This window comes from Crinia signifera, chromosome 2 (assembly GCF_055691185.1).
Source record: "Crinia signifera chromosome 2, ASM5569118v1, whole genome shotgun sequence".
NCBI classification, from domain to species: domain Eukaryota; kingdom Metazoa; phylum Chordata; class Amphibia; order Anura; family Myobatrachidae; genus Crinia; species Crinia signifera.
In genome coordinates this window covers 330,258,448-330,266,716 of record NC_139218.1, presented here as the reverse complement: position 1 = coordinate 330,266,716, position 8,269 = coordinate 330,258,448, and positions in this window count along the sequence as shown.

The following is an 8,269-nucleotide window of genomic DNA, read 5'->3' as shown; positions in this document are numbered from 1 at the left end:
GTCAGTCAGACTCAGCCACACACAGATGGTGCACAGTAGACGGCCTGGCCGCGAGGGTCACTGACAGGTCAGTGGCCGTAATAGGCCTTGGAAGCTCTGGAGCCCTTGAGATTGCTGGGGCCCGTCACACTTGACCCCCCTGTCGCCTGCCCTGTGCACACTAGGCGATATAGTAAAAGATATTGCTCATAAGGACCCTTATGAGTGATATCTTTTACTATACCACCTAGTTTGTATGGGGCTTTAAGGTTGTTACCTTGTAGTTCTATGTCTGCAGTGCATGACCCTGTGCTAGTACTGCAGCTATACAAGACTTCAACTGTCAGGAAGTACTGTACCTTCCTTTGCAAGGAGAAACTTCCTGTTTCATAAAAGACAAAGTTTAAGAATATGTAAGTGAAATACTATACTAGTTCATCTGAAAGACAAATTGAGCCAATGGTGAACCAATTAATTTTATAATGTTTCCACTTTTGCACAGAGCAATGTTTTCACCTTTGCACAATTGTAGGTAAATTCTACTCTAGGCATGCCTCCCAACTTTCTGATTCCCTAAATCAGGACCCTAGAAGATATGCACGATAATATCATACTTGCCTACTTTTGAAAATTAGTTTCAGGGAGATTATAGTTGGTGATAGAATTTTGCACAGCGTTCCATTGAGGGGGCGAATCATGCTCCACCCAAAGGGCGTGTCTAGTTCCATATATGGAGAGGTTGTGAAAAGAGATTGTGAACGTGGCACCTAGAAGCGTGGGTGTGTACTGCTACATCTGAGAGGAATCTTGTAAAATGACTTATATCCAATTGTAGATGAGCCCCAAAGCAGTTAGTAAGAGAAACTATACTTCAATGTAACTGTATCTGTCTTTCCTTTTTTCCACAACAATGTGTAATGTGGGCTAGGTGAAATGAGGGAGATTGCTAGACTAATTCTGGCCACACATCAGACCAACTTTCCTCCAACCATCCAACTAGTTGATTGGATGGAATAAAAATATGGTACTGGATAGGAGCAAATGTAATATTTACTTCAGAAATTTGCTCCCAAAATCTGGAAAAGGACAAAAAACTGTCGCTCAGACACGCTACTGTAGTTGAACCTGTTTGATTTAAACAATTTGACTAAATGTTTTTGTCTATTTTCCTGGGTTTGTGAGCACATTTCTGATTGTCCTTTGCTCCCATCCAGTACCATATTTTTATTCCATCCAAGCAACTAGTTGGATGGTTGGAGGAAAGTTGGTCTGATGTGTGGCTAGCATGATGAGGTAGAGAGGGAGATTGCTGCTATGTCATGGAGTCTCCTGCAGAATGCAGTAGGGTAGGCAACTAATATAATTAACAATGTTTTTATCAAGCTTTAGGGACAGATGTATCAAAGCGTGGAGAGAGATAATGTACTAACCAATTAGCTACTAACTGCTGATTGGTGGGTACTTTATGTCATACTTACCTACCCTCCCGGAATGGCCGGGAGGGTCCCAGAAATAGGGTCCCTCTCCCAGCCCTCCGGAAGTGTGAGCAAGTCTCCTGCATTTAGCGGGGGCCCCACATCAGCCCCCGCACCCCCTCCCTCTGCAAGTCACATACTGGCATTTGTGTCTCTTTGGGGAGGGTTGGGGCTAAAATGCCACAAATTGCGTATTTTAGTACAACCCCCTACACGAAGAGCCGCTGATCATGGCATTTACCAGAAAGGGGGCATGGCTTAATGACAGCAAACCCCCCCCCCCCTCCCCCCACCTCCTGGAAAAACTGCAGAGAGAAATAAATTAAGGTAGACAAAGATTGCTTTATGTCTCTGTACTCATTTTCTCTCCATACATCTGTCCCTAATAGGGCCTACACACAGGGCGTTGCTATTGTTCAGTGATTACTATCCATCGTGCTGGATAAATCTAGTGAGAGCACTGGTGGCCCCACAGATCACTCAACACACAGTGCTGACACATCACTGCACAGCGCTGTATGGTGAGCGATCTACATTGCTCAGATCGCTCAGCAGTGTTGCCCCGTGTGTAGACCCCTTAAGCATACCTCCCAACATGACCCTCTCCAGGAGGGACACAATGCTCTGCTCCTGGACTTTCTTCTTAATGCATGATTACCATCACCTGTGTTGAACAGGTTCATTGATAAGAAAGGTGGTTCAACACAAGTGATGGTAATCATCCATTAAGAGGGAAGTGCAGGAACAGAGCAATGTGTCCCTCCTGGGGGGGTCATGTTGGGAGGTATGCTTCAGTCTCCCAAGTGCTGATAGTTGAACTACATCCTGATTCTACCTACTAATTTGATTAAGCATACCTGCCAACATGGCCTCTCCAGGAGGGACACATTGCTCTACTCCTGGACTTCCCCTCTTAATAAGGGGTGGATTTAGGGATGACGGCGCCCCTAGGCACAACAATATTGCCGCCCCCACCCCCTGTCTAATTGTATAATTTTTATTGACTAATAAGCCCTCATTTGATAATAGCCAATATAATGGATTTATAAAAAAAGCCACTAACTGACATGTTCTTTTATTATGAATACATATTTACTAAGTAGGACAGTTTACAAAGTAGGACAGTCTGCATGTCCTATCCATTCACACTCTATTTAAGATGGAATATAGTACAGTGGATATTTTGCAGTTATTAGTACATTTTGGGCTGACAGTACCATCACAGGCATCCAAGTGCCGCCCCCAAACATGTGCCGCCCATAGGCACGTGCCTAATGGGAAATTCGGCTCTGCTCTTAATGTGTAATTACCATCACCTGTGGTGCCTTTCTTATCAATGAACCTGTTCAACACAGGTGATGGTAATCATACATTAAGAGGAAAGTCCAGGAGCAGAGCATTGTGTCCCTCCTGGAGAGGGTCATGTTGGGAGGTATGGATTAAGTGAGGGCTGCACAGGCATGAGTGCATTTAAGAGCCTGTGAATTTTGTGATTGGTTAATAAAATTTTGTTGCAAGGTAGATTGCCCAAGAGCCCTAGGTAGTTGTTGTTTGGTGGATTAGCCAAGTAGGTAGCTAAGGGGAGGTAGTTTTGTCAGGGGTATCTAAGGGGAGTCATATGATGCTACTTCCTCTTTGAGTCCTGAATCCCACCCTCCCATTCCCTTGCTCTCTTAATTGCTACCTGGCCTGTTGGCTATCACCTAATTGGCTTTATGAAATATGTAATTAAAATCGTCGGGAACATGCTCTCGACCAGCGGTTATGTTGAGGTACAGGTGGTCACGGTGCGGTATTTCCTCCCTTTGCCAGAATGGCTGGAGGTATTTTGGGCACTTCATGGAAGTGTCCTTGCCATGCCATAGAAGGGGCGGTGAGATCGTCACAGTGCGGGCTGTACCTTCAGATAGATGGGGTGTTCATCTCCCATGTTATAAGGGGTTACGTTCATTGGGTCACCAGCATGATGGTTGACAAGCATTAGGCCGACACCATTAGGTTGACATGCATTTAGGTCGACATGCAGGAAAGTCGACATGACTTATGGTCGACATGGGTTAGGTCAACAGGATAATTAGGTTGACAGGGTTATTAGGTCGACATGGGTAAGGTCGACATGGTCATTAGGTCAACATGGGTTTTTTTACTGTTTATTTAGCCAAAATGTGCCGACAGACGGTATTTCATGCCCTACTATCGACTAGGGCGTGGTGGGAGAATAAAATAGTGTGCCGAGCGTAGCGAGGCATGGTGCCCGATGCATGGCGAGTGTAGCGAGCCAAGCTAGGGGACGCCGTGCTATGTTTTAGTGTATTACTTGTCGACCATAATGCTGGTGACCTAATAATCCATACCCATTACAAGTTGGGGCGTTCTAGTTGCCGCCATTATTAACACCCATTGACCGGAGGCTGGTCTCCAAGCGCTGTCCTAGCCATTCCTTTACAAATAGGGTCATACCAGTTAATAAATATCTGTGACCTTTAAGCTTATGCAGTTGTTGTCCGTGTCTTTATTTGTAGTGATAAGATATGTCCGTGTGATTTATTTCGGGTGTAGTACAGGGTTCCGACAGTCAGGATCCCGACGGTCATTAGCACGACGTCGGGATCCTGACTGGCCGGACAGCATGGTGAGCGCAACAAAGCCCCTTGCGGGATCACTGCCCTTGCCACGCTGCGGGCACCGTGGCTCGCTACGCTTGCCACCTATTCTATTCTCCCTCTATGGGGGGCCGTCCGGCATCCATTTATTTCTAGGGGTAATATAGAGTTAAGCTAGTTTTGAAGTTCAATCGCTATAATTCAATTGACGCCTTAAGTGAATTGGTAAGTAAGTTTTATTTATATAGCGCACTTTCTCCAACAGGACTCAAGGCGCTTTACAGACATTAAAACCAATGCACATAATACAGAGGATGTTGGTAGTACAGTAACAGACAAGTCAAAGACAAAAAGAAACCCTTGAGCACACAGTAAGCATAATGCAGGAGTGGTGCAGCATTTTGGATAATAACTTCCATGGGTTGTGTACTCCACCCTGAAAAGGTACCAGGTGAGGCAGCCATTTTAGGCGCTCTGCATAGGATTACCCTGGATGGAATAGATTACCCATAGAAAAAATTACACAAAATGGGTGATTTCAGTGTATACTCAGGTCCATGTATTTTTCATCCCATCCACAAATGCAACAGATGCGGAAGCCATGTTGGGCGCACTATTAAAGTTACACTCAGTGGCGTAACTATTAACCCCCCCCCCCAGTAGGTTTAACAAACCCCTCTCCCGTAGGGTGAAACCTCCCCCCCCCCGTAGGGTTAACAGCCCCCCCAAAGGGTTAACAACCCCCCTAGGGTTAACAAACCGCCCGTGCGGCCGGTACCTTCTGCCACCTGCGCTTCTGTTTGCGGGTCCCGGCTGCTAATAAAAAAACAACCCCCACCCGTAGGGTTAACAAACCCCCCAACCCCGTGTGGCCGGTACCTCCTGCCACTGGCTCTTCTGTCGGGTGCCGGCTCTCCCGGCTCCTGCTAATAAAAAGTGACACTTAGAAAATGGCTTCCCCATAATGCAGACAGTTTTTGAGGATGCTAGAGGAGGCGGCGGCGGCCTCCTCTAGCAACCTTAAAACCGGTCTGCTGTATGAGCCCAATGCAGAAATTGGAAAGCAAATACTTGTGTAGTACTATGATAAACCCTGCACGGCAACATATACAAAGAAACCATCTGGGTGCACTGCATAGGTCAGCACTGGCAATCTGCGGAGGTGCACATTACAGGAATAGCACATGGTGGGCGTCAGCCCCGAATTTGGCCATCTCTGTCGGAAACAAGTCTGTCTAGATGAGGGATGTGTAAGCGTATGGAGGGGGGGCATTCGGTTGGCTACATCTGTTCGCAGCCTAGCGGACAAGTCTGAATAAGGCCTAAGTACAACTATGATGTTTTCCTTATAGACATCCTTCATTTTGTGCTAGACCACAATCATGGTACCCTAGGCGGATGCCTAAAGCTGCCTAATGGTAGAGCCGGCCCTGGGAATGTTCATAAAGTAACTGAATTGCTTAATGCTAATATCACAAAAACACTTTTTTTTTTTTTTGGTTCACTCATTTTGACAAATTCCTTCTTAGATGGACAAAACCATGTGCACTGCAGGTGGGGCAGATGTTACTTGTGCAGAGAGAATTAGATTTAGGTGGGGTTTTACTTCAAAGTGAGATCTGTATTGCAGTGTAAAAATAAAGCAGTCTGTATTTTCACTGCACATAAACAAAATAACTCACCCAAATCTAATTCTCTCTGTACCTTTCATATCTGCCCCCCTGCAGTGCACATGGTTTTGTCCATCTAAGAAGGAATTTGTCAGAAAGAGTGAACCAAAATAACCTCCTTTATGCAGTGGAATTTAGGCTCATTTGCTGGACTATGCCTACTTGATACTTCAATTGCAGCCTAGAGAACAGGTAAGTGCCACCCGAATCACCTCGCTAGCATGTGAGGGGATGTGTGTGCTAACACGTCCCCTTACATCTGGCTGCCTGGGCAAAAAATCATTCCATGGTACAGTAGCACAGCATCGAATAATCCTGTGACATCAGCCAGCCGCCCGCCCCAGTGCTTACAGTGCACTGGGCATGCTCCCACAGTCATGAAAACAGGAGGTGTTGTTCATAGTCACAGGATTCCAGTGAAGCCATGTCCCCTTTTGCAGAGGCCACACCTGCAGGAGTCCCAATTCACTCATTCAAAATGTTAGGAGGTACTGCTAAATTAACTTGTGTATTTAGTTTAATGGCCTTTTCAAACATCTCTTGGTGTTGGATAAAGTACCTTCTGTTTCTGGCTTATATCTATATACAGTGCTGCCAAGAGGATATTTACCCAGTAGTGCTCTATCTTTTTCCTGGTTAAATATTAGTAAATAAGAAAATATAGTGATGTAAAAACCAGTCATGATCTAATTGAAGTTGATGTCACCGTGAAGTTTGACATAAATAGAAAGTAGGCATATAGAAAACACAAAAGGGTAGTTTATTTATTTATTTAACACAGTTCTCTTTATAATATTTAAAATTTTGTATTGATGACTGAAAGTAAAAGTATCAGTCTTGTAATTACATCAAATTTGAATACATTTTCACAATTTTCCTTTGTATACAATAAATTTATTACAAAATGAGCCTATATTTCAGAATGGCAGAAGTGGTTTCTTGTTACACATTGTTCTACCAAAACAAACAGATGGGTCAGTGAGGGGTTTGGGGGTAACATGACCCTTCTCCTTTTAGAGTGGGTCCAATGTCCTATGCCCCCCAGCACATTTTGTTCATGTTCACAGGGTGAGGAAGCCACACCTCAGGCTTCAAGAAAAAAAAAAGTAGCAAGAAAGGGCAGCCTACAGTATGTCACTTAACCATAGTCAAGCAGAGCAATGCTGCTAAAGGACATTAAACAGTGGGTCTTTCAGAAGATGGCATTACCAGGTCTGCCCTCTAATACCCCTTTTACACCAGAGGTTGGACCCGGGATATTGCTGCTCCAGTCCGGGGAGGGGCGCAGTGTAAATGGGCTGAAAAAAATAACTGTTCCGGCAAATGTTCGGGGCGGACACAGGGCTTATCCGGGGGTCAGGGTGGTGTAAATGGTCATTATCCGGGTTATTTGGAGGGAAGAAGGCCGCGAAGAGCTGATTGGTGCCTCTGCGGCTCTGGCAGATGATGTAATCTGCCGGAGACCCGCACAGGGCACATCACAGCGCATGGAGCATCGCAGAAGCAGCGTTACCACGCTGTTTGCAGCCTGTACCCTACACTACAGCAACAGTCTGTGCTGAAGGCACTCTCCCCAGTGTGTTTACAGCCTCTGCAGCAACACACACTGGCTGTCATGCAGTGTGTCCCACAGCATCACCGTCAGCCTGACACAGCCTATTTGGCAGACCCCAAACCTGACCTGCACCATCATTGCTGCAATGCTGGGAGCAGACGCCGCCCTCTCCTTTTTCCCTTTCTTGTGATCTCATCTCAAACAGCCCAAAAGGTCAGTTTTTAATGACACCAGCAAGGAAAGACAGGGCTGACCCTTTTCAGTGTAAAAGGGCATTACACGGGAATAACCCGGATTGAAGTGTAGTGTAGTGAGGTCTGAGGCAGGGCATGTCCTGACAATTTCCCGTGTTCAATTTCCCGGGTCCTACCCGGCATTCTGGTGTAAAAGTGGTATAACTGCCTCCTCAAATTGGCTCTCCAGCTGCATTCTTCCCAGGGCCGGCAACAGAAATCTTGGGGCCCTGTACAATAATATTTCTGGGGCCCCCCACATAATCCCAAATCCACACAACGCTCTTCTGCATGAGCCTCATTTAATCTTTTGCTGCTCCAGAACCTGCTTTCAGGTGCAGACTTCTCTCGTTCTCAGTCCTGCTGGCTCCTGGCTGCTGCTTCCTGCTGGCTCCTGGCTGCTGCTGGCCTGTCACTTTCACAAAAGATCGCTGAGCACTACGAGCAGGCAGGGCTGGTCATTTGCAGAGTGCAGAACAGACGACACGCGCATGCGCAGTAAAAGTACATGGGCCAGAGACTGAGGCCACAGCGGCAGGTACGGCAGTGCCCCTGCGGCCCCAGGCCATGTGCACACACAGAGTAGACGGCTCTGAGCGCTGAACGGCAGGGTGCACACACAGTAGACAGCAGTGTCACATAGTGAGTCAGTCAGACTCAGCCACACACAGATGGGGCCCGTCACACTTGTCCCCCTTGACCCTCCTGTTGCCGGCCCTGTGCACACACAGTACACAGCAGTGGCACACAGTGA